We start from the raw sequence: 27,861 nt of genomic DNA on the forward strand, positions 1-27,861 counted from the left end.
ACTGTTATTAACTTAATCATATGTATAATTCAGAGCATAATATAAAATTTAGAAAGTTCAGGCAAACAAGGACATGGAAAAATGATGCCCATTCACTAAAGCTTTTTTCAAAATGTCAGGTAAGCTTTAAAAAAACATAACACTTGAGAAATGATTTTTACCTCAGGTAGGAGAAGGAGAACTTCTAAATTAATAAAAATAGTGCATTATTTTTTAACATCACAGAATTTGTATTCTTCACTTCTGTCTATGTAAATCAGGTGGACATTAACCTAGCCACAAGTCTTGGATTTTTCTTTTATTATTTTCTCATTTATTCCATCAGTCTTCACTTTTGCTTGATAGATAATCAAGCAATTGATAGATAATCAAGCAATTGATTAACATTTCAGCCTCATAGACGGCATCCATTTGGTTCTGCTAATCTACAACACAAAATAAAAAGATGGAAATAAGGTATCATTGCTTTGCCTGGTTTAAATGTTCACTGACATTCCGCTCCTTTGATTTCTGCTATCCTGACCTGGAATATACGTGGTCTATATTGTGAACCTGCTTCCCTGAGCATCTGTTTACCGAATCTTTCTTTGAACTGCTGATGGTAATGAATCTCCTTCCTCCAGCCCCAACCGCTGCATGCAGTTATCATCAAGCACAGGCATCAACTAGAGCTCTAATCTTGCTCTGATGGATGGAATACTAACCTTTCACAAGATTAGAGACACAAGGTGCTCTAGAGATAATAAAATTCAAATAGGTTTATTTCAAAGGGCAACTCAATCTCGATTTTGTTCATGGGTCACTTGACAGATCATTCGCCAATGTAGTTTTTGTGTCCTTTTGCGTCTGGCTTCTGTGCAGTGCTCCAACTATTTCAAATTAAGTGGGCCCCAACAGGCAGAGTTCGGCAAGGGTCTACCTTCAGCAAAAATAGCAAGATACTCATGCAGCATGGAGCTGGCAACTTCCCTAAAAGTGCATCTTAGGTGGGTGGTGCTTTGACAGTGGAAAAGTTTTTCTTAGCATTTTCAGGAAGGCATAGAAATGACAATAATGATAAGCATCTTGAACGCTTTGAATTTTAAACTCCTGTTTGATCATGGAGCAAAAATCTTGCTGGCATCATGACAGCCAGCAGTGCAATATATGCAGTAGCTGTAAGTTAAGAGATTTCTAGCTCATGAACAACCATTTTAAATGTGCTGTCAAGCACAACTATGCAAAAGTGTTTACAAATCAAATATTTAAGTCATGTATCTACAAATACAGAGATAAGGCTCTAACAGGTACTGAAAGATTCCTCTAGCTGCCAGTTTTAGTGTTCAGTGCTTCATACATCAATTAGGATGCAGATAAAATAGGTAAAATCTCCTGCAATCTGTAAGGCTATAGCTTGCATCTATTAAAAATGCCAGTTCACCTAGCTCTGCTGTTTAATAAAGCAAATTTAAATTATTATAAGTAGTCTGCTTAGACAACAAATATTATTGAAGCTAGTGAGAATAATGTCTGGCCTTCATTTAGAAAAAGAATGAAAAATAATTAAAAGCCTCGTATAAATTAGACAGCTAAAGCTGCAGATGCATCAACTGCACACGAACTACAGCACACCCGTGAGCTAGCCAGGAGGCTGGGGGTTGGCTTGTGTGTGTAGATGCTAGCAGCTGGACTCCTCTCCGGGAGAGAGAAGGAGAGAGAGGACTAAAAGTAAATTAAGCACTTCAGAAGTGCACATAAAAGAGGCCAGGAAAGCTCAGAGAAAGTCAAAGGGACGTTGTACACTCAGATCCAGGATAACACAGAAAAACAGTATGCTTCAGAATATATAAAAAAAAAAAAAAAGAAAAAAGGAAAAGAAAATAATGCTCAAAAATATTAAAATATGCCTTTTTCTTCTGCAGAACTTGCTTCTTGCATATTAATAGGGTTAAGAGTTTAGAATAGCAAACCCTTTGCAGGTAAGATTGCATTCTTTTAGCCTCATAAACCAAGGACAACTACATCATATTTAAAATTCAATGGTTGATGAATTTGCATGATAACTAAGTAGGATAGATTTGATGGAGTGTGCATTTAAAATTTGTACTGGACTAAGTCTGAAATCTGAAAACTGGAAAATAAAGTTTATGATCTTTTTACTGTTTTTCAAGCCTTAGAACGACATGAAAAATATATTCTCATTTTGAATGTTTCAGCTGTGACAGCTCACAAACTAGTCTGTTTCGAAAATCTCAGGAGTACATTTACATTGTTTAAATTTCCTAACTGAGAGAGTTCTTAATATTTCAAAACCTGTTTCTGTTTTCATGAAGTTTTAATATACACAGTTCATCTGTCATTATTCTCCTTTATAGTAAGAAACTCTTGAAACTAATCTTACAGTACACATTTTTTAAAATTGCCAAGAATTCACTCACTGCACATGAATTTTTTCCCTTCCAACCCGAACCATTTTATGATTCTATGATTTCTCTGGTTTCAGTACTAAGCACTGGACATTCATTTTCTATAAATATATGTGAAAGTAATCATTAGGCATACAAGATGGAAGGATACCCATGCCTAAGCAGTTAAGTTCTTCGTTAGAGATTTTCGGATAATCATTTATCTTTTCCACTTCACTGCCATCTTTATCAACATCTGTGTAATTTTCTACCCATGACAGTTGCAAAATGGGCTAAGAAATTGCCACGGGATCATACAGGGTAGAGAATAGAGAATGAAGTTCGGTATTACCTAAATTGTTCATACAAAAAGGGGACTACAGCAAATCAAGACCTTTCAGGATTATCAGAGCTTCCAATCAGCAACTGTGAAGAAAGGTACGGCAGCTAACAACCTGGGCTGCAGGCAGATGTTATAACTCTCCAGTAGTCAAGGATGGGATGGAGGAAGAAGAGATGGGGAAGAAGTCATTGTGATTAGCCTGCTAGACTAATCATCAGTTTACCGTAAACTTTTAACTGCACAAATTTTAGTGGTATGTTTCCTACCTAACTAGTATGTCTGCATAGACTTTTCTACGGGGTTTGAAATCTTCAGTCGGTATGTATCAAAGAGACAAAACCGCTGAATGCTATGTGACCGTGGAAATAATTTAAAATCATCTCCAGAACAGAGCGGGTATTAAAAATCAGAATATTTTATCTTGTAGAAAAGTACTCCTTCAAATAAAATAGGTACCTCTTCTTGAAAGTTATGCGATAGAAGTAAAGAAATATAATTTTACTTTCACATAAATGCACCTATTCTAGGTAGGCTTTCACATAAATGCACCTATACTGGTAGGCTTTTGGGAAATATATTTGCAAATAAAAGAATTACTGAGGAGCTCATCCCCTGATTTAAAGCCAGGACTAGTTATCTGGAAGCATGAAATCTAGTATCAGACCTTACTCCAAATACAACTGCTGAGCTGAGCACTCAATAATCTTTTTTTATAAAGCCTAATCTGGAAGCACTTACAAAGAAAAGCCAAAGGAGTTAATTTGATTTAAATGCAGCTGCCCTAATCACACACAGAAACAACACAATAGTCAGACTAAGCTCTTTTCCAAAGAAGAGCACTTGGCCTAAAACGCAGTAACATCACACTCTTCACTGTTAACTTTGATTTTCTTTGCTTTTGTGGGATTAAGTCAGACCCTTAACACTATGTTAATGTAGCTTTTTGTGGTTTAATTACAAGGTTTCCTCTCTAGTGTAATATAATAGCAATTAATCAGCTAGTTCTTAACTTCACAAAAGGAACTGTCATCTGTTATTATCTGCACTGCTAACCCACCACAATGTCAGCAGAACTAAAAACAAACGATTATAGCACAAAAGCTACATACAAATAGCCTCTGCAGCTTAAACAAATGAAAGTGAAAATCTCACACTTGGCCTAAAAATTCTCCTTTGTTCATTCATATAAACAACACACAACTAAAAATATTTCAATGAATACCATACTGTCAGGATACCCTAGCAACACACAGACTGATGTGAATTGTGGATAGGAAATCATCTAAAAAAGCAGGATGCTATTTCAGGATTTGCTGCCTTCTTCCAGAACATCTAGATGTTAATTTTCTGGTTTAATTTTAAGTCAATCTTATTTGCTGAACCACGCTGATTATATTTAGCAGAAAAAAAAAATCATTAATGGATGCAGATAGTAATTGATGTGATAGACTAAAATAATGCATTTTAAATACATGAACGTGAAATTCAATAAATGCGTTAATAAAAAATATCAAGGCAGGATGTTGGAAATCAAAAGCAAAGGAAGAACCAGAAGTCACTGAGGTCATTTAGCATCTAAAAATATGAAAGTCTCAATCCCATCAGTGCTAAAGCATTCCCGGGTTACAATTCTCGCCTCAGTGTAGGCTGGGTACAGACACGGAGCAGCTGGACTGCAATGGAAAATGAGAAGTGAAATTTTGCTGTTGTTATTACTTTCCTTCTTCCAGAGAGCACTTTTCTCTAGGGTGCTGTTCTACTCTCAGAAGTTGCCATATAAAAAAAAGGCAGTTTGAGTCAACAGATATGTTCAATGACAAAATATGTTCTTAGTACTCTTTAGTTCTGTTAGCCCTGAAGCAATAACATGACAGAGGGGGGCAGGAAGCATCCTAGTAACTTTTGTTAAGTGTGAACAGTATCTCTCAAAAAGAAAAATGACAATTGTTAGACATAGCTGTAGAACTTGGAAGTAACTGGGGACTTCCAGAAACTGCTTTCCAGTCTTGGGTTTAGTTACTGCTGTCAATGGCTGTTACAGTATAAGTGTGGGCAGCTTATTATAGAATGTTTAATCATTTTAGCGCAGTTATGTTATTTATCATTCATTATATTGCATTTTCTTAATTATGTATACCTAAGTATTGTTTTTTTTTAAAAAAAATGTTTGGAACATTAGCAGGTATCTGTAATGGATGGACCATAACACCTGTTGTAATACATTTTTTCATTTGTAGCTACAGCAAACTTAAAATAATGGTCTGGTTAACCAATCTACTCAGCCTTTTCCTAAAATGAACTCTGACATAGCTATAAACTCTAACTATAGCCTTTCTGTGATTGTGGACTGTTTACACTAGCTTTTCAAAGGTATCCTATCCACTCCCTGCTGCACAAGTCACAAAGAAAGATAAAATTCTCATTCCTACAACAGCAATCACTTCATTTATTAGTAACAAACACCTGTAGCAGCAGGTTCCACATACGCTTCAATTGGTTTTTTGCACCTCTAGATTGCTTGTCGTCATAAAGAAATGACAGCAGTTCAATAAGAGAAGAGTAATGCAGCAAGAAGACTGGAGCCCATTTCCAATCTTTAATTGCCACAAAAAAAAAAACCCTAACAAGTGATTAAAAAAATAAATCAAAAGTTTGCAGAAAGACTAAAGCATCCAGTCAGTTTTATGGTTTCATCTGAGCTACAAAGACGTTATTATACATCCATTTACAAAACAATGAGCTCTCACTGTTTATGAAAGTTTAATCTCTTGGTTTATTGCTTTAATATATCTAACATTAGTAAGGTTTACTTTAAAATGAAATCTCTGACTATATGATGTGGATGTTATTTTTTACATTCAGTCTGCAAATGGAATGAATAACATCATAATTGTACTCATCTATGAAACAATTAAAGTAGGGGTAATTGCTTCTTCTCTCATATCTGCATATAAAATAAAAGAATTAATATTTTATCATTTGGTGATGCTTCTTGTTAGCACAACATTCTGACTTGATTTTTTTTGTTTGGCTACAGACATTTGAGCGAATGCTGGAAAAAGTTCTGCTAAACTAAAATGCACATTGATGGTAAACTTGTGCTTAATATATCACCTTAGGGTCACACGTCTGATAAAACTTTGCCTGCTCAAGTATCAACAACGAGAAAAACAAATACAGATTTCTTAAACTACTAAAGACACAATTTAAGAAAATAAACAAACAAATGAACAAACGTGGATTTGATGACAAATTGCTGCCCCTCAAATGATATGTCTATCCCAGATTGAAATATAAAGTGACAGTTCATCATAACAACTGTAGCAGCTGTTATTAAAGAGGATTTTCAACACAGATTTAAAAGCTCAGAAAATAAAATGTATGAGTGCTTTCACTGTTGTAAACTGTCATATCATTCTCTGAAAGAAGCCAAAAAGTGCCCAGAAAACTACTTCCTTTTTTTTCCTACTTTACCCAAGAAGGCATTGACCTTGGCAGATGAATTGATTTTTGGTTTATTTTTTATCCACTATTTCAGGAAACTTCTAATGATAGGCTTTTAAATTCCTGATGCGAGTCTTAATGATGTGATGTGGGAGACTGTCTCTCATGCACCTTGAGAATTAACGTGGGGAGGACAGGGGAGTTCTGAAGGACTGGGGAAGTAAAAAAAAAGGAAACTGCTGGTCCTCTGAAGTGCCAGAAATGTTTCCCACCCTTAAAAATTATCTGGTCATTTGCTGCCTTGTTCTGCTTCTCATTTGTACATTTCTGTGGGCTGAGTTTGGTTATGTTTAACACACATGCTGCTGGATGAGCAATACAATCTAAAACCTCAGTGGTCTCTTCACTTTGCTATATGGACATAAAGCAAAGATTACAGAACTCCACCAAGATTTATTCTCCATATACCTGCCAAGGCAGAGTTTCAGTTCCCCATGTTTCTTCATCAGAAACGACACAATGATTATATGAGTTTCTCAGACTGAGGGCTACTACCAGTGTAGTAACTCACAGATGCATATAGTATAACAATGCAAATATGGTTGATCAGGTAAGGGTTGGGGATGTATCTGTTGATATTGAAGGCTGAGCTTCTTGTTTTCTCCTTAGACTCTGCATTGAAGACATTGTCAACAAAAGTGTGGGGACAATGAACTGTTCCTAAAGGCCAAATTACTGTGTCTATGGTTAAGAAAGACTGTCATGGATCAAAAGAGATTAAAAAAAGGACCAAAACTTAACCCGTGGTTACAGTCATCCACAACTTCAAGTTTTCTTAGCAGTTTTACTAGTCTTTCACATTTCACCATTAATGAAATATACGTAATAATATGCATTTTGGACAATCTTTAAAAAGTTGGATTGTGTTAGGAACATGCAGATGGCCACAGCAGTAATATAGTTTTTTCCTTGTTCCTACTTACTATAAGCTTGTTCCAGCAAGGTCTAAAGCCAGTGTCTGTGACTTTCTGAACGGTGAGAACACACACTCCAGTAGATAATTCTTGCCAGTTGGGCTTAACTACTTATATTGGTAGCATGATCACTTTAAAATGTGATATTAAAAATCAACTTCTCTTTATTTTGAGCAGAACGCACAGTTTTCCATGAAAGGTTGCTAAAAATGCAAGATGTGCATAGAAGGAAAGAAAATGAAAAGTATTAAGAAAATATAATGCAAATGCTTATACCAAATTGTAGCAAGAAGATCAATCACAGAGTCATTTTGGAGCTGGAAGCCTCAAACCTTTAAGGAAAAGTTACATCTATCGCTGTCCAAAACAGTGAAGATCACCATCAAGTATGAAGAATCAAGTGGTATAGTTTTTGATAAGCACGTGACTGACCCTTTTCACACACCAAAAAAATCCCCAACAGAAAAAACTCTACCCAAACAAACAAAGAAACAAACAAAACCAAGCAGCTGAGGTAGAGGTTCAAATAAATCTGGACTATGCGGAGTGAGTCATAGAAATCAAAACAGTTGTTACCCATTATGACTTCTGAGATGTCATTTAAACACTTAAAGAAGCCAGTGGTGTAAGATTATGTGGCTCTAAAACTTTGTGGAAAACAGACAAAACTGATCACCCTGACATTATTATATACCTTCCACACAATACTGTCTCTTATGTATGTATGTTTATGCATGTGCTAGAGATGTAACTTTCAAAGTCAGTATTATAAATTTTTATGCACACTAATGTATTTAACCACTTTCGTAAGTATGCATAAAATACAGAACTGTGCATCAATCAGAACATTTCTAGACCTTTCTCATAAAACCTCAGAAAATAATAAATCTATGACTATTAAAAACTGACGTGGTTACCAATTCATTACCATCTTTTATGACTACCATTACTTAGATCCACGCTTGTAAACTTTAAGAGCAAATCTATTCATGCCACAATAGAAATAATGGTAGAAATCTTGACTTAGACTCACAGCCCTGGAATAATCTGCATTGTAGGCTTCTTCTAATTATATGAACTAAAAAAACTTAAAAATACATTTCTTTCCAGAAAAGTGCCTATTTGGCAAGAAAATGTTTATTCCTACAAACACATATTCAGACTTTGTGACTGATCTATTGTTCCCTGACAGCCATTTTTCTTCATTCATAGTCATCGATATTACTTTAAGTATTTATAGTCAGTGACTGAATGTTAGGTTTTTATTGAGTTCTCATCCTCTTATGACTCTTTCCCTTTTTTTTTTTGTTTTGTTTTAAATGTTTATTTTCTTAGTAAAGCACTTCTAAACTGTCCCTGGAGAAACACCTAATGAGTGTGAGAGAGAAGAGCACTTCCCTAGACTGCTGTCTATTATAGTTGCAAGGCATCTACGTCGCAATGACTGGCTTGTAAACTGGAAAAAAAAAACCACCCTGATAAAACTAATAAGGGTAAAAACCTACTTTTTTTACTGATAAAACTCGTAAAAAAAAAAACAGAAACTTTTTCTTGCTTTCTTTCATTCATGGTAGAATTTACCCATGATCAGACACGTTCAGCTAGCATAAACTGTGCTACATGGGAGAGAAGTGTGCATGCGCATACTCGATCATTGATAGGAAATAAAGTTCCGTGAAATTTGTCCTCTAATTCTATATAGCTCATTAAAGATATGGTTGCTCTCTAACTCGTCTGGAAATGTTTTCACTATTTTTTCACAATTCACGACACAGAAGCACGGGTATTATATCATTCACTTCCACGAAGTCTGTGTTTATACTACAAGGTGAAGAGTGACTTTGGCAATAGACTTCGTTAGAGATGTAGCAGTCTCCAATGGGTTTGATTTGTGACTTAATAATTGAAAAGTTTGGATCGACATCACCTAACTTTGGATGCTGTCAGTGCTGATAACTGTATCCAAACTGCTCGCAGTAAGATCCCTCTTTGGTTGATGAATAGGACTAGTGTTTCCTAGAATACAGTTGATTTGACCTAATGTGGAGTGTGCATTAAGGACATATAAACTGCACTCTGGAGTGCTTTTTTCTCTTCATTGAGTGGTGCAGATGAAAATGTCCACAATGTACATGGTCATATGAATCAACACTCAGCGTTTGCTCTCCATAATGAAAAAGCTAAGCTTGTGATTACCTGCTAGTTAGATTGTTCAGTCCTTTTAATCACTTTATCTATCCAGATAGCTCAGATAAAACACGACCTGATGTTAAGACCCAACCATTCACACATTTTCACCTTCAAGAGGGTTATACAGCTTCATACTATTTATATAAAACAGAACAGAAAATAAATATTAGGCTACTAAACCAACATTTTTCTCCATATGTTGTAATTTCTTATTATCTACTAGTATATAAATCCCATAGTATTTATATGATATTTAGTCTGCATAGTGTATTGAAATTCTTCTTGTACCTCCTAAATAAGCATAATATTATCATACATGATTCTAGCCCAAAGAAAAGCAACAAATACTTAGCATTTATTGACTGTTTTTCATCCAAAGATCTTGAAGTTCTTTATAAGGTATTTTCAACTATAGAAGCTTCTGTGATATTTCTATAAGGGGAAAAAAAAAAAAGGAAAAAAAACCCAAACCAACCCCAAAACCAACTACAAAATCTTAGCTCTGACAGTTCTGTATGTTGTTTGTATGTCACTACCATAGGAGTTTGATTCTGGCAAACACATTGCTGGTAAATATTTCTAAAGGTGACAATCACATTCCTGGTAAATATGTCTAGAGATGACAGGACATATTGCAAACCCTGCAAGATGAGAAAGACAAGTAGGCATGTGCTAACTTGTTTGATTGACCAGCAAGTTTTCTCCTATGACATGAGCCAATCCCTCCAGGCAATAGAAACTTTATTTCTAACTTCAGCGTAACTATTAGATCCACGGAACAGACCTCGTTGACCTCTAGCTGGAAAAGCATGGTGGATGACAACAATTTGGGAAGCAATTTTGTCAAGCAAGTGTTGTGCTGGGGCTGGCTTAAAATAGGGTGGAACTTAGTGTGGAGTTACATTTCTATGAATCGCTTTAGTAATTGCTGATTTGATGGCTGATAAAGAGCAAAAAGTCCCGTTGGGATGCAACAAGTTGCTGAATCATGTCTGCCTCCTAATGTTCACTTGATTATAACCACAGCTTATTAATGTCATAGTTGCGTTTAGGGGTTATTTGCTAGTTATAGAAACCGGTTTTCTATTAAAATAAGGACAGGCAGAAAGGACCATTGGAAGGAACAGGCAATGAATGAATTGAATTTATTTACAGTTGTCTTCTCAACATTTAAAAAGAAATAAAATAACAAATTAAGCATATCAACATGGGATTTATTGCTCATTTTAATGTGACGATTAGAATAATCAAAATAACAGAGAACCCATCGTACCACAGGACAATAAAAGAGCTTGTCATGGTTAACCTAACATTATGAAGGTTGGGCCACGGCCAGATATAATTACCCTCTAGTACATATAGTGTTAAATACCAGGGAGAAGAGAAGGCTATATGAGATGATGGGTAAAAAATAGGCGTAAGAACAAAAGGCTCTTAATACAGCTTGTTTAGGAATTAGATGGTTTCTATTAAACAGAACAGAGAGTTTCTGCAACAAATTTCTAGTAAAGGTAACTGGGCAATAAAGCTGAGAAAGGCTTTTAAGAAGAGAAATCATGCTGTGGAAATGGAAGACCTATAATATTTTGATTTAAATTAAAAATTGCTGAATATTATCTATACAAAATGTTCCAATGCAAATGATAAAAAAATATATTCTCACCCATTAATATGGTGATAATTTGAAAATATTTGCAACACTAGAAGCTTACATACACAAGAGTATTTTACAGTCTGATTACCTTTCCTTAGGTTAGTAGGAGATAGTGATTCCTTAGCAGACAGGAACAGATAGTATATCTTTGGTTTTGTACTCATTAAATTGAAATTGATAACACTAATTTTCTTTTTATTTATGTAAATACTTATATCACTTAAAAATAAATTCTTTGTCAACAAGAAATAAAGAAATGGAGATATGGAAAAAAGCAGAAAGCTTATGTCTGTCCAGGGACTCTATTCTTTACATTTCAGGGTGAATCAACAGTAAACATTTTAGTTTGGTTCAGGCATGCACTTTTGGTGCACTTAACCATGCTTTCTTTCACATAACAGGATGGTCTCAGACTGTGTGACTAGATTACTTTGAAATGAAACAAAATCACAAGATGTTCTCTGTGAGCACAGCTAACGTGCTCCAACTGGTAATGGAACCTCAGCCAAGAAAACATTTCACATGTTTTACATTTTTTAAGTGTGCAACTAAATTTGTATATTTCAAGTACATTTTTTTCTAGAAGATGTTAATTTATCACAGCATGCAAGAAAGAAAGATACAAAGAAGTTGCGGTAGGCAAAAATATCGTTTAGCTTCAAGAACTGTGAAAAACGTGTAATCAAGATTTACAACACCCTATGAGAAATCAACAGCATTTGTGATGTAACATCTGGTTCTTCCAAAGACATGGATCCCAAAACAAAAGCTACTGAAAACCAAAATGTAGACAGAATAGCAATGAACAAGAAGGGAAAGATATATGTATTAGTTCCTAAGTTCTTCATTTTTTTCAGAGGTTTGTTTTTTAATTCCTATAGTACAAAGCCAAAGCTTAGCACAAGAGTTGTTTAATACTATACACGTCTTCTTGTTTATTTATCATTTTTAAGCTTTGTGTTGCAGGTTACAGATATCTATTTATCATTACTAGAAGTCTCTGACAAACTGTCATGAGAAGCCAAAAAGCCCTGATCTCTGACTATGCGGTTAAACCCAGAAGCACTTAGGCAGCCCATATAAGCAATGGCTGAGTAGCAATTTTGTCTGACAAATAAGCCGTAACTATGGAAAGGCCTTTTATGCTGGAATTCCACGTTATTTCAGTTACCATGGGGTCACTGACTTCAGAGAAGATACTGACATGCTATATTATAAAATGAGTGAAATCACAGCAATCAGATACAAAAAGGATGTTACTGTACACTTCCAGAGCATGTATTGACCATAGAAAGTTCTAACTTATTCCTTGAATGCACTTAGGTATGGGAATGCCATTACATGCAGCATTTCATACCACTGCCCCTCAGTATTAAAAGACTATTGCTACTACAGCATGTACAGTAAGAAGTAAGTACCTATGTCTCATTTTAAGCAACATCAGAGAAAAACAATGCTAGACATTCACATGGTAGCCTCAGATGGAGGTGTTCAAGGCTGACATCCTAGCTCTTACTCTTGATTTTTTACCAGTTGTGGCTATTTAAAGATATGAGCACACAAACTCATGCAAGCAGAGTCAAGCGACGTCTGTCTGCATTCTGGTTTGGCAGATGCTGTAGGAGCCAAGTACATTAATTTCTCCTAAAGAACCCATCAAGAAGGCTATTTGTAGGTCCAGCAAAATGAGGTACTGGATTGCAAAAGAGCTATAAATAAATTCATGCTTTAGTTTCTCATCAGAAAAATGAGGCTAATCAAACTACAGGCCTCAGAGTGGATTTGAAAGCCTTAACAACATACACAACAAATATCGGAAGTACTTACATATTACAGTGACAGAAGTCATAAAGTATACTTCAGAAAGCTAAATGTTAAGCACTATACAAACATTTAATTTAGCCAAGATTTAATATTTTTAATATAGCTTCGGGAAGGAACAGCAAACAAATTTGTACCTTGGAGTAAAACGCAGCACAAGATTTATATTGCTTATGTGTGTCTTCTGTTGCAAAATCTAACAGAATTGGATTAAACATTATCACTTGCTGTTTAATCTTGGTTTTACAAGGTGTTAGTTGCTTGACCTGATTGTAAAGGATTTAAAACTCAAACTTCTTGTCCTTAATAGTGAATCTAAACTTTATAGCTTTGAAGGGGGGAGAGTAAATAAGATCTGCTACACGGTCATTGAGATTAGCAGTCTCAGTAAGTATTAATTCCTGTCGTGTTCAGAAAGACCTATATGGCTACATACTGGGAAATATTACATGCTATTTCTGCAATTGAAAACTGAGAATTGAACAGGTAATTAGGAACTTAGGCTGTTCTGCTTGGAATTAGATGTTTACAACAATATTAACAAGCAGATCTCAAGGTTCAGTAGAGATAAATGTAGAAGACTAGAACAGAATACTTACGCCAGTATTTTCTGAAATGCTAGTTGAAATTACTGTGATGAAATAACAACCCTGTCTTCGTAGTGAATTGTATTTTTTTATTTTACTCCTACTCAGAAATCAGAAGCTGGAAGCAGTTACTTAGGACTTCTGCTCTTAATAAAGGGAGTTAACTCGTATTCTGGGGGTGGGGGGAATAGGAGGTTGTTTGCATTAGCAAAAGAAAGGCATAATGAGTAGTGCTTTGTTCAATAGTGCTGTTTATTTGTCAAAATTGCAGAGTCTTCTGAAAGCATCACAAGGTTCAAAAAAGCACAGAACATCACTTTGCTTGCAGAGGTAGGTGCCTTTATCCAATCACCATCTCCACCTAAAAATCTCAGCTTTTTCTTTGGACTGTGTAAAACTTGCTTCTCTGCAACTCTTAGTACTATCTTTCCTGAGTGAATCTGTTTTAAAATATATCATTTTCCAAATCAGTATTGCTGTCTTGCAAGGATTTTCCAATCCCTCTGAAAAACACTGTGTTGCAAACAGCTCATGATTGGTATAAAGAGGGCATTTGTATTTCCGCTTCAAAGTTTTAAGTGGTAACTAAGCCCAGCCACATTCTCTGTTAAGTACAAGTTGAAAACTAACTCTTAGCTCTTAAATACACAGAATACTAACTCTCCCTTCTGATTTAAGAGTATAAATACTATATAAGGTCCTGTCCCGTGTTTTCACTAATAAAGTTTTATAGTAACACTATGAAGCTGAGAGAAACTGTAAAGTTTTAAGGGGTGAGCTAGGGAGTATGGCTGCAGATCCCACAAGGATCACCTGAACTGCGTTATCATCAGTCCTTAGCAGGAAGCGTTTCACTTCCAGAGAAGTATCAGACTAGTCTAGGAAAAGATAAATGCTTCTCTGGGACATGCTGTCCAGAAATTGATGTGAAAAACTGAAACTTGAGCAAGCAGCAGCAAAGAACAGTGGATGGGTTCTCGCTCCAGATGGGGCGATGGTGGCAGAAGACAGCAGGAGCTGGCTTCTCACGCAGATACTATCTGGGAAAACTACCCCATTCCTATTTCAGTATATGACTTTGGCTGCTCATTCAAGTTCTCCAGTTACTAGGCAGAGGCACCAAGCCTCTCCTATGAAGGCTTCGTATGAAAGATAAGAAAAAGATGGAGAGAGATTCTTTATCAGAGTGTGCAGTGATAGGATGAGGGGTAAAGGTTTTGAGCTCAAAGAGGGTAGATTTAGATTAGATGTTAAGGAGGTGGGTGTTGGTCTCTTCTCCCAAGTGACAGGTGATAGAACAAGAGGGAATGGCCTTAAGCTGTGTTCAGGGGAAGCTTAGATTGGACATTAGGAAAAATTTCTTCACAGAAAGGGTTATCAAGCACTGGCAGAGGCTGCCCAGGGAGGTGGCTGAGTCACCATTCCTGCAGGTGTTTAAAAGGCGAGTGGATGAAGTGCTTGGGGTTATGATCTAGTAGTGGACAGGTACAGTTGGAGTTGATGATCTCAAAGGTCTTTTCCAATCTAATGGTTCTATGATTCCAAGAAATTTTTGACTGTGACTGTGGTGAGGCATGGGAACTGACTGCCCAGAGAAACTGTGGATGCTTCAACCATGGTGGTGTTCGAGGCTAGGTTTACGGTTCTTTCAGCAACCTAATTTAGTGGAAGGTGTCTCTGCTCATAGCTGGGGGGTTGGAACTAGATGATCTTTAAGGTCCCTTCCAACCCAAACGATTCTATGATTCTGTGACTCTAAGAGAAGTTACAAGAGAATTAAACTTGAAACAAAGGCCAGCAAAATGGTAAATATTTCTTTTAAAATATGCATTAAATGTTTAGCATGGGAGACTTCGAGGCTGTGTCACTCCTTTCACATGAAGAGGAAGTGGCCTGGGCAAAGCTGCTTTGCTAGTGCATTTTATCGGAGACCTCTGCAATGGCTAATCTTCTCTGAGCTTGCCAGCAGCTTGGCTGCCCCTTGCTTGCAGGAGCTGCATTCTGCTTTCCTCCCTTGTGGGAGAGAATATCCCTGAAGGAAGCCATTATTTACTCTCAGCAATTATCAAGCAATTACCAAAATTTACTGACTGCCCATTTGAAAGTGCTTAATTCACTGAGAACTGAACTTCTGGCCAGGCCAAGAAGTGATGCAGCATTCACTAAATCCTTAATTATTGCCATTTTGAAATAATATGATTGCTCTAAGGAGAAACAGAGAAGGGCAGAAAAGGCTCTTCCCAGTGGTTAATCCTGAACAATTCAGCTGTGCAGTGAGACATCTTTACTACTACTACTACTACTACTACTACTACTACTACTACTACTACTACTACTATTAATATTATTTCAGTTACATACAATTTCTCAGTTCTTTTAAACACAGTAAATCTACAGATTGGTATAGGAAGAGGTAATGGGTACATGTTCTTGAAGTGAGATTAAGGAAAGCTTATGTCCTCCAAAAATGAAAATAGGGGTTGTTGGAAATTGCTGCTTTATTCCTCAAGGAACAGAGGGCAGGTGCTGGAATATCAGCTTCTGTGCACTATGCCCTCTCTACCCCATGTTCTGTATTTCACAAGACATTATTTTACAGACACACAACCAACATCCCTAAATATAGAAAATGTTTTAGAAAACAACAACAAAATAAAAATGAATTTGAGAGCTTTGGTTTTGGGTTGGCATCATATCCAGAACACATGTATTAAACATTCTCATGTACTACAAAAACAAAGAATGATTCTAAAACTTCAGAGAAAACAAAATGCTATCCATGGTAAATTTCACTAGTATTAAAATATCTTTCTTCCTGTTCCTGAAAACTCAGAGGCAAGAAAGCCTCCGAAATTTTACTTTTGTCAGAGTTCTGAACTTTAAGGTCCATTGTTTTAACAACTAATTTTTGTGTCTTTTATGGAAACACATCTTTCCAAATGTCTTTTGGTTTTTTTCTAATTTCATTTTTTATAATTTAATTTTTGAGCTTCTTCAGCAGTCGAAAAAATATAATTTGCATTATGCTTCTTTCCTCAAATCCCTGAAAGCTAACCTTTTCCTTTAAAAAAATCAATTTATATGTAAATCATCACATATCTTTCTATAGCCCTAAATATTTCTCCATGCAAATCTTGTCAGTACAGATCCTCAGTGCACCTGAACCCAGTCAGCATTCATTGGTTTTGATCATTCCAGTTTTCTTTCTTTTACCAATTGCAAGCCTTTCTGAGAGAGAAAAATCAGTAAGGTTACCAAGGCAAATAAAACCCTCAACATTTTTATTTTAATGTCAATACTGACAAAATACATGTAGATAAAGAAGTGACATGGACACCGAGCTCTCCTAGCTGTTGATACCAGAATCCAGTGAAATAAGCAGCACAAAAGGAACCTCAGTTGCATATCATATCCCATATCAAACACTGAAAGACAGTCAAACTTGATAGCATATCATCTATTCACATTACCCTGAAATGAACTCCTTTGTCAGTGTATTCAGAGTTGCCCTCTTCTTTTACTATGAGTAAAAGTGTTGATTTCTTCAATCACAACTATTCATAAGGATCTGAAAACTTGCAGGGGTAGAATGCTGAGTTATGGTAAATCACTAAAAGTCTACTTCATAGAACATAGAATGGTTTGAGTTGGAAGGGACATCTTCCAACTTCCTTAAAGGTCATCTAATTACAACCCACCTGCCATGGGCAGGGACACCTCTCACCACACCAGGCTGCTTAATGCCCAGTCCAACCTGGCCTTGAACACTTCCAAGGAGGGGGAATCCACAACTTCCCTGGGCAATCTGTTCCGGTGCCTCATCACTCCCATCATGAAGAAATTCCTCCTTATGTCCAGTCATAATCCGCCTCTCTCCAATTTATAGCCATTCCTCCTAGCCGTATCACTATGTGCCCATGTAAAAAGTCCCTCACCAGCTCTCTTGTAGCTCCCTTCAGGTACTGGAAGGTAACCATAAGGTCTCCTTTGAGACTTCTCTTCTCCAGGTTGAACAACCCCAACTCTCAGCTTGTACTCATATGGGAGGTGCTCCAGCCCTCTGATCATCTTTGTAGCCCTCCTCTGGACCTGTTCCAACAGCTCCATGTCCTTCCTGTGTTGAGGATTCCAGAATCGGATACAGTATTCCAGACGAGGTCTCACAAGAGAGGAATAGAGGGGCAGAATCACCTCCCTTGACCTGCTGGCCACACTTCTTTTGATGCAGCCCAGGATATGGTTGGCCTTCTGGGCTGCGAGCGCACATTGCCGGCTCATGTGGAGCTTCTCATCAACCAGCACCTCCAAGTCCTTCTCTGCAGGGCTGCTCTCAAGCACATCATCTCCCATCCTGTATTGAAACTGCAGATTGTCTCAACCCAGGTGCGGGACCTTGCACTGGGCCTTGTTGAACCTCATGAGATTCATACAGGCCCATTTCTCCAGCTTGTCCAAGTCCCTCTCAATGACATCCCATCCTTCTGGTGTGGCAACTGCACCACTCAGCTTGGTGTCATCTGCAAACTTGCTGAGGGTGCACATGATCTCGCTGTCTATATCATTGATGAAGATATTAAACAGCACCAGTCCCAGTACAGACCCCTGAGGGACACCATTCATCACGCATCTCCATCTGGACTTTGAACCATTGACCACTACTCTCTGTATGCGACCATCCAACCAATTTCTTATTCACCAAGCAGTCCACCCATGAAATTCATATCTCTCTAATGTGGAGAGAAGGATGTTGTGGGGGACCATGTCAAAGGCTTTACTTCAAGATAAGAAATAGGGTTATAATTATATATTTTCTTAAAAATATAACCTGTAGTAACAAAAATTCAAAATAATGAAGTATACCATGAGGAATGTAATAATATAAATTTTTTTCAGTTCTGCTATACTTCAGGTAGCTCTTGACAAAGACTAATTTTCATCCCCATTGTTTCATTATCTCATCATTAGCAGAACTCTTGGCACATAAATGTGCTGGTCCTATTGCTCTGTTTTAGATGCAGCCACCTCTACACAATTTCTACTTCTAACAGGAATGGTTTCATTTGTTCTGTTCCTATTTATATGTCCTTATTTTAAGAAATTATGACTGTATCTGAACCACATAGTATCTCAGATTATTTACTCAATACTGTAATTCTGGACATGAAGTACAGGTCACAGCTCTATGCTATCCATAGCTCTAGCTATTCTGTCTCAACTGCCAATCTTGTGGGTACCCTCAAGCACGTCAAATGGGCATAGCTGGCCAAGAAGGGCAGCTGAATCAATGCCCAGGTCTCTCCTAACTAAAATGGGGCCATAGATACAATATTGCACATAAACACCTACTTTCAAACACCTAAGTGCAGAAAATAACAGTCTAGGATTGATGACTGTCACAAGCACAAACTGAGATTGTCTCAAAACGCTCTAGGACAGGGAAGGACCTTTCTAGCTCAGTAAGATAATGCTACAGCTCAAGCAGCAGATGACAGTCAGTGATGTAAGAGCCATCAAGACCCTGAAGTGGCCCCTTAGTATTTTTATATTATTAATGTAGTCAATTAAGCTAAAATAATTGCTTCATCAGTTATACCTTAGTTATTTGCAACATGTCTGTAAACCTGTGCTGCACATCAAACAAAATACAAAGCTATCATTATTACAGGAAAATAAAAAATCAGTGAAGATGCATATTATAAAATGTGTTTATAAACAGTGTTCAATTTCCAAAAGGCAAGCCTAACCTGTGTTTCCATTAGTTATGATGATTACAGAACAACAGCCACGGACAGTAGTACCATTAATGTTAAATGGATTTTGTAGGGAGTAAGGTATTGTTTTTCAAGTGCTCTGTGGTTAAAAACACTATAGTAGATATTATTAAGAAAAAAGATATCTATATTCTATGGATTGCTTACTGAAGGATTTCCTACTTGGAAATTAACCTTATTTGCATTGTTCTTAAAACGACATCCCTTTAGATATAGGACCCTAAAATGCATTAAGCCCAGGTCTCCTCTCTTCTTTTAGACACAGTTGCAGAAGGTCTGGATCAGTACTGATAATACTGCACAAATTATGAACCCTTGATGCTGATGAAGTACCAAGCGAGCTGAAATACATATAAGCTGAGTGTCAAGGATTTAAAAGTAACCTCTCTCTGCACAGACCCAGCCTTATATTCTCTGCCTCAGGTGTGCCCCATGTTACAGAAGCCTCAGAAGAGGAAGACTCTCTAGGCGTCTGGTGGAAAGAAAGGAGATCAATAAAAAAACCCCTGTGATACAGTCATTTTGTATGCCCCCTTTGCAGAGGTAGAGAAACACGTTTGTTAAAAGGGACTTGAGACATATACTGTTGCTTTTGCCTCTGCTGCAAAGGAGAAAGAATTGCAGTTGCCAGCACATACCTTCATCCGCTGGGGCTGTGTGGTCAGCCTACTCTAAGACAGCAGTTTTCAGCACTGCAGTGCAAAGTTTAGAGAGGAATGGGAGTGAGACAGAAGTTGCTAAATATGTTCCTGTAACCTGAAAAACTGTCTAATTTTGCACATTACATATATTCTTAAAAGAGCTGCCAAAACAGATAGCGTTAGGCCAGCTTCCAGAGTTTACTGGTGCAGGCAGAAGAGAAGCAGGGCAAGGTACAGCCAGCTTATCAACAAAAGGAGTGTGGGGCAGCAGAAGGCACCAACAGTGACAACTTGTGGATGACAAGCTGGGGTTGTTTAGCCTGGAGAAGAGGAGGATGAGGGGTGACCTTATTACTCTCTACAACTACCTGAAAAGAGGTTGTGGAGAGGAGGGAGCTGGCCTCTTCTCCCAAGTGACTGAGGACAGGACAAGGGGGAATGGCCTCAAGCTCCACCAGGGGAGGTTCAGGCTGGATATCAGAAAAAAATTCTTCACAGAAAGAGTCATCGGGCACTGGCAGAGGCTGCCCAGGGAGGTGGTTGAGTCACCTGCCCTGGAGGTTTAAGGGATGGATGGATGAGGTGCTGAGGGACATGGTTTAAGGGAGTGTTGGGAATGGTTGGACTCGATGATCCAGTGGGTCCTTTCCAACCTGGTGATTCTATGATTCTATGTGGGAGCCATCAAGGAAGAGATGGGAAGGGCTAGCAAAACCATACCACGCTGAAAGGTCTGTTAAGGTTAAACGGCTCTTTGCATGCCGACAAAACTGAAAAATCCTGAACTGTGAGTGAAGGTTGCAATGAGAATGTAACAAGCTAGCTCCAAGGGAAGGACTAAAAAACTGTCACAGTTCTTCTTGAAGAGCTACTTCATGTTACCCTTTCTACTGGTCTCATTAGAATTACCTTCTTTAATGAGAACATTGTCTGTTAAGCCATTTCATTGATATTTCTGAGTGGGCAAAAGTATTTCAGTTGTCACCAAGAGAAGTTTATAGCTGCAAGTTGAAGTTTTAAGGAGATACTCATAAATTTTAATGTTCCCATCACTGCTGTGAATCAAGTCTCAGCGGAGAGGAGGCTTTTCGCCAACAAGAACTGATATGAGCTGCAATAGAAACATCCATTTCTATTATATTAATGTTAAAGTTATGTGATATCACATTGGAAGTACATTAATTTAATGAGTTTGGTCTTGGATGTCATTGTGTTTGTCTGCCCTAGAGTATTCAAATAATTATTAAATATTCCTTCTTGAAACATGCTTGGCAACATTAGAAAATATTTGTAATGCAAAAAGATAAAGACATAGAAAAATATATCTTCTCTTCAAGGTTCAAAACAGCTCTTCTAAAGGAGAGTATGATAATAGAAAGTGCCTGGCAGTGGCCTTTTTCAGTCTGTATCCTTATTTCATATTCATCTCCTTAAAAATTCATTTAAGAGGGTGGGAAGCACAGTGAAATGCACTTTGAAGAGGTAACCTACTTAAAACCAAAAGGAAGTTGTTTTACCTGGAAGCATTTGCTTGTACTCTCTTCCCTAGAAGAGGTTCTTCACTGTCAACACATAGAAAAGTTTTTAACACCAAAGTCAGTTTGATCTACATCCAAAAGTGACACTGAGTGACCTCTACTTTGAAAAATATAAGCAATCAGCAAAATTCTCCAAGCAGTGGTTTTCATACTCTGATCAGTAAAGTGGACAGGAGAGGAAGAAATTAGTTTTTGTTATTTGTTTTTACATCTTAATAAATATATGATGTAAAACTACAATAGACTGAGGTGTCCAGGAACAGTAACCAAATTAAAGAATACTTCTTTTATGTTTATCATGGCAAAGCACTTCTGAAGGATAAGGAAGAGTGCTAAGTGCTGCTTTTGGGTAGGGTGGTCAGGTTCCTTTCAATATAAAGCAAGTTGATTTTTAAGTTTTTATTTGAAAAGGATGACAGCTATTCAGGCTCAAGTGTAATCAGCTTTAAACATATAATTATCAAATAGGAGCAACTACCATTTGTCAAAAATCCTTGAAACCCAACCTTTAAAAAAATCCAAAATCTAGGCAAATTGATTGTAATGGGCACTTCTGTTCTTCAGGCCTATGGAACATAGACTGAGCTTAATAGAAGGTTTCCAAATCTAAGGGCTCGGTCCTGGGAAGATTGGTAGAGAATTCCAAAATCCAGCAACAAAAGAAGTGAGACCTTTGGAAAATGATATGCAAAATGCTTTATAAGCAAGGGGCTGAGTTACCTTATTCATTTCTCCAAGTTCAGGGCAGGAAAATAATGCAAAACTTTATTAATTACAATTTTGCATGCACATGTTTAAATACCGTTCAAATCATAATGAAGTCTTTTACTGGAACTTGGTGAAAAAAAAACATTCAATAAGCAACTCCTAAAGAATGTATAGTACAACAGCTTAAATTAACAACATCAAGACTTTGCATCTGGGGGCTGTGACATTTTATGTCTTTTATAAGTAGGTGTAGCATTGTGGTCTAACACACTTCCATAAGTGGGCTGGTCTCCTCAAGAGAAAATTACTTTGTTTTACTCTCCTTATTTTATATGATACTATCAGTTTAAAAAAGTACTAGTGGAAAACATTATTATGAAAGTGTTCAAAAGGTATAGCTGTTCTTCTTGAGTGTAATAATTTTTATCAAACTTTTGGAGCTCCTTATGCCTTTGAGACATTCTTGACATGTACAGTCAGTGGAAATTTCAGCACATGAATTAAGTACAGTTTTGTATTTCTAAAGTCTGCTGCCAAAGTCCAGTGTCTTCTCTTTGTTCTTATCTGGAAAGGCTTTAACAGACATATTTTGTCAGCTCATCTATATTCCTGAACCATCACTTTCACCATAAGGGTTGAGACAATTCTTAATGAAAAATGAAAATCTAGTGATTTTTAATTTAATGATATAATTTACAGGAATTTTTTCCTTTATTATATCTGACTGCTCAGATACTTGAACTCTGTCCTACATCGCCGTACCTTTCCGTAGATTGAAATGAACACTCTGATTTACATGAAGTCTTCTATAACAGAAGAGTATTGTTATTTACAAAACTAAAGGCACCTGTCGGTGCTTCCTAACAATATATCGCAGCAGGAAGTTGATTTGCTGAATTGAAAGTATTTTACCTGGACTTAGTCCAAATGGCTCAGAGGCATATTAGAGTCAGAGAAGTTACACATTTCAGAAGCTAATTGGGATGAGAGAAATACTGTGTTTCTGCACAACAGGTAATTTTGAAGTACCACAGATAAACACCAACTACAGGTAAGATTCCCTTCTGCTTAAGCTGTTTCCCTGGCTAACATTTAATTGCTAGCTGCAGACTAATTCTTAGCCGTGACTCACAAGCAAAACCGCAAATATTGCACAGGTTTTAAATCCCTGATTTCTCAAAAGTAAGAATAATTTGCTACCTTGAAATGCTTTGCACATTTCTGTACTATACACAACCCACCTTTTGGCAATGAAGCCCTAAGTTATGTTTACAATCTCTGCTAGAAAGAATCTGATTATTAGACTAGCCCTAAATGTCATCTCCCACCAAATCATAGTGTAAATGCATGGAAAAAGCATTGTAAGTTTCAAGAATCACTAGTTATTTCCAGAACAGGAAAGAGTTTATTTATGTAGATAAGGAATTCAGTGCTCAATTTTAGTTTTGTTTTTTTTTTTTTTTCTACTTTCACCTTCCTCAGAAATTCCTGAAACCTAGTTTCCTAAAACGAAAAGTGAAGCCTGAAAAATTTAAAATACATGCAACTCTGACAAAACTCACATCTTAAATCAGTGATGTAAATAGCAGGCTATTTTCCCAAAAGTTAAACAGACAAAGGAAAAGATCTGGCTCTGAAGCAACTAGATACGAATTGGTTATTTGTAGTATGAAGACCAAACACAAAGCTTCCTATCTTCCTATCAACTTTATTGGGATGGAATCCCTTTGAAAGAACACTACCCACATTATTCCTTCGCTTCCTTAAGCCCCCTTCCCCTCAAACAAACACAAAAATGCTGCTGCTATCTTGGAAGAAATGTAACTGCCTCTCTAGAAAAATTAAGCATTCATACCAAATTTTGCTTTCTGCTTTGATCTCCATTTTTTCTTTTCTTTCTATCTTCTCTATGTCCCAACCAAAACCTTTATGCCTAGTGTTAATGACAGAGTGTGCAAGCATATTAACTGGAGGGATCCTGATTTTTCAGCAACATGGTTTTGTTTTTAAATTGTTCCTCAATCATCATCCAAGTAATTTAAAAAAAAAAAAGTAATCACTGATTCTATGCACACTTTTTATTTTAATACTGTATGATCTCCATCTTAGCTACTAGGTTAAACAGTAAAAGTATCCCAAAAATAATGTAATTTTGCAATATTTAAAGAACTGCTTTTACTGTCCCTTCCAAGTCAAAGGTCACCTCCAAAAGTTGTTTCTGAAAGGAGATTCTGAAAGCTTCCTCTCAATTATTTCAAACTGAAATCTGAGAAGTGGAAAACAAAAGACTTTGTGGGTAGCCTCAATGTGAAAAATTTACTGTGTATGCAGGTCAGAAAATCAATGTAGCCCACAATTTACTGTTCTGAGCTTTTACTCATTTAACTGTTCTGTGTTGAGATTGGATATTCATTAGGGATGTTTCACTGCATAGAAAAGATTCCTGAAAAACAATGGAAAACAAATCTATTCCTCCAGCAGCTCCTATTTTTACCAGTCATTTATGGAGAAACATTCATTTACAGATGAAATATAATCAGACATTATCAATGGTCTAATAACATATTTAATTTCTCCTTACAGTTTCATCCTAGTCTCATCCCGAAGGACAGAGAAACAGTTATTGCTTACAGTTTCAGACCAGACTTTAAATTTGTTCCTTATCTTGTAAGCCATAATGATGTCATAATCAAAAACATGCAGGCACTTATTTTCCATTTGAAACCTACAGAGCTTCCTACCATTCCACCAGCATATACGGTCATAAAAAAGATATAATTCAGACACTAAAATCATCCAGCTTTCTGTGCAAGTCTCTGCTGGCTTCAGCATCGCCGGATTCCCAAGCAGGGTGAGAACAACTGAAATGCTTCCACTGATCTACCACATAAAGCCACATGCTTTGGTGAATATATGCAGTTGCTCTCCTTTCACTCCTTTCTCTCACCCCACCCTAAAGATTTAACACTACATATTGCCCAGGGGAAAAGCACCGTGGTGTTGATTTATTCACCATCAGTGTTCTTACACGATATTCTGATGATACCCAACTGTACCTCCTCTGTTAGAAGTCTCTTTGCTAGTGCTATCCTTCAACATATCCTCGCACCAAGCCGTGTGCCAAACTGGTTGTCTCATCAAGACTCATCCTGTGTTACCACAACTTTTCTCTATTAATTAAAGTCAGCAACGAAATGTAGATCCATGACTTTCTTGTTTAGAACTATACTTCACTGTGTTGGGGGTATTCCGTCACAGGCATACAAAATCCAGGGATTTAAGTTCTTTCTGTTATTTTATTTCTGTTATTTCTTTTATTTTTTCTGAGCCAGAGCTTCCAATAAAATGCTACAGATCAGCAAAGCTTCTAGTGTGTCTGGCTGTGAAGGTGCCCAGTGCAGTGTAAACCACTGGAAAGCTGTTCTACAGCTCAGTGAAACAACTAACAATCTCAAGTATGTATTTTGTCCATTTACCTCCATAATAATAGGTAGGAAACAAGAGTAGACAACAACAACAACAAAGTGTGCACAACTTCTGACCTTGTCTTTTTCCTCAGCTGTATCACTATCCTATGAAGGCAGCAGTTTAAGTTAAAAAAAAAAAAATCAAACAACAAAAAGTAAAGCTAGTCTTCAGTAAGTGAGTCTTTATTGGACTAGTTTCTGATCATGTTTCTGTGTTGCCTGACCACCTCAGTGGCTACCTTTCATTTAGAAACCAATTAAGAATATATTTACACGATTAGGTGACTTGGCTGTCTATCCTGAACTCATTCACAATATTCTGATTAATATGCCAAATTGACATGGATGCTCACACACTCCATTACAGTGAAAACCACTTACTCAGTGGCAGATGCTTTCTGAAGAATTTCTTGATTCTAGCTGGTGTGTCATATATTCCAGTGTCCTTCCGTGTAAAGGCAAACAGCTTATTTTAAGTGGTTTTCAGTTGAAATGTTCTAATTATTGGATATGGCTAGGATCACCTTCCTAAACTGTCAGTTATGACTCAAAAAAAACCAGTTTTACTTAGCACCAAATGGGACTAAAGCACTCAAGACACTTTGGATATGAGATTTATCTCATCCACCCATGCATGGATCTCTGTACAGAGCTACGACAGATTCACTTTTCTAGAGCTCTGTTTTTAGTGGTAGTGAGAAGTAGGAACTTATAAAGAGCAGTTAAAGTGGTCTGTATCAGATCCCTACCAAAGAAACAAGCAAAACAGCACTTTAGAAGTGCTTATTCTTTTTTTTTTTGTAAAGGAAGCTTGAATGGCCACTTCAGATGTCTACACACATGAGAGGTCTCCTTGTATGGATTTTTGCTGAAAGAAGAGAGCTTTTGAAACTACCTCCCAGTCTTTCCTGGGTGAACGAATATTTACAGTACCTTTCACAGCAGAGCCAAGCAGGTTAATTTTAACAACTGATTTAAGAAGCTCTCTCTTCACTAGCGGTTTCCTACCAGCTCTCCTCAGCTGACATTCAAGGAGTGGAAATTTTCAAAGTTATTGAGTGTCTGTAACTGATTTCTCATGTTACCTTTACTCTTCATGCAGTTGTCTGCAGCCTTAGCATGCACTTGAATGTTTTACCAGCCCATGCTAAAAACCTTAATGCACATCTACCAAGCCTTCTTTCTTTGCAAGAAAATGTCTGGAACCAAATAGAGTTATTAGTGTCTGTTGTCCTATACCACTACACTCTTTTATTTTAACAGCTTCACTTCCACCTGTTAAGTTAGACCAGAATAAAGGGTCAACCTCACTGTAGAATAAATACGTTACTATCATAACTTAAACTTTCATGTAATTTCTCTTTAAATTTCTGGTTCTGGCTCTGCATTTATATATAGACTTGTATTAAATATGGACAGACAGAATGTATTTTAAAATCACATGCAAGCAGCCAGTTCACTCCATTAATATAGTACTATATAGGCAAGTTGGGAATCGAAGGGAGCCTAGAGTAATAATCATTTAGTGTCGTTTTTCTTTTAGCAATGGATCTCTTGATTCAACAGGGAGGAAGAGACAAAATGTGATGAATCTCTTGGTTGTTTTTATTTGGCTTATTTATTTTTTTTTATGCAGCCTTCGAGTTGATTTATAGCATTACATTAAAATAACTTGGTGGTGGCAGTCTTTGTTGCAAAACAAATGGATCAAATTAACCATCCTGTGTACTACAATTCTGGACAAGAAAGTGCCAAACAGTACATGGGTGGGTTCAGCACTTTTAAAATGCTCTGTATATACCTTAATGCTTACTCCAGCCATTGATTGATTAGACTGTAGTTATCATGTAAAAGGATCAGCCCCATTACAAGGAAAAAGAAGAAAAAATCAAATATGAAGTACTTGGACCTCTATTAATATTGCCTGAGAAACACTCAGTATAAATGAAAGCCTGAAATGAGGGACAAAGGTGAACTTTTTCTAAGCTAGTAATTAATTCTTGCTTTGCATAGGGTAATTGAGGGCAATCATAGAATATTGCATGTCATTTCATTACCAAGTCATCAGATGGACTTCTGCTGGCATACCCTGGTAAATGTGTTAACCCATGAGTATCTTCACTGCTGGACTTATGTTGAAGATAAAAACCTCCATGACCCTCCTGTCATTCCTATCTTCATTTTAAACATTGTAATTTCCTTTTCACTAATCATATTTTCTGTAGACTAAACAAACAAACAAACAAAATGCAAAATTGCATGCTTTCCTTTGCTTTAGGATGAAGAAGAGTAGGAATAACCAAAATAAAAAGATTCAGGAATGACACTAAATATGATCT

General features: G+C 36.9%; 1 protein-coding gene and 1 long non-coding RNA gene across 4 annotated transcripts in view; one reads left to right on the forward strand and one right to left on the reverse strand.

Moving 5' to 3' along the window:
• Positions 1–25,354, forward strand: part of LOC128852652 (uncharacterized) — a 38,871-nt gene extending 13,517 nt beyond the window's left edge. The window contains exons 2-4 of the long non-coding RNA XR_008450618.1: positions 13,669–13,727; positions 23,070–23,106; positions 24,639–25,354. This is a non-coding gene — a long non-coding RNA (uncharacterized LOC128852652). The remainder of the gene's footprint in view (positions 1–13,668; positions 13,728–23,069; positions 23,107–24,638) is intronic.
• GPC6 (glypican 6) overlaps positions 1–27,861 on the reverse strand; it is a 757,324-nt gene that overhangs the window by 364,326 nt on the left and 365,137 nt on the right. The gene's annotated exons all lie outside the window — the stretch shown is intronic.

This window comes from Cuculus canorus, chromosome 1 (assembly GCF_017976375.1).
Source record: "Cuculus canorus isolate bCucCan1 chromosome 1, bCucCan1.pri, whole genome shotgun sequence".
NCBI classification, from domain to species: domain Eukaryota; kingdom Metazoa; phylum Chordata; class Aves; order Cuculiformes; family Cuculidae; genus Cuculus; species Cuculus canorus.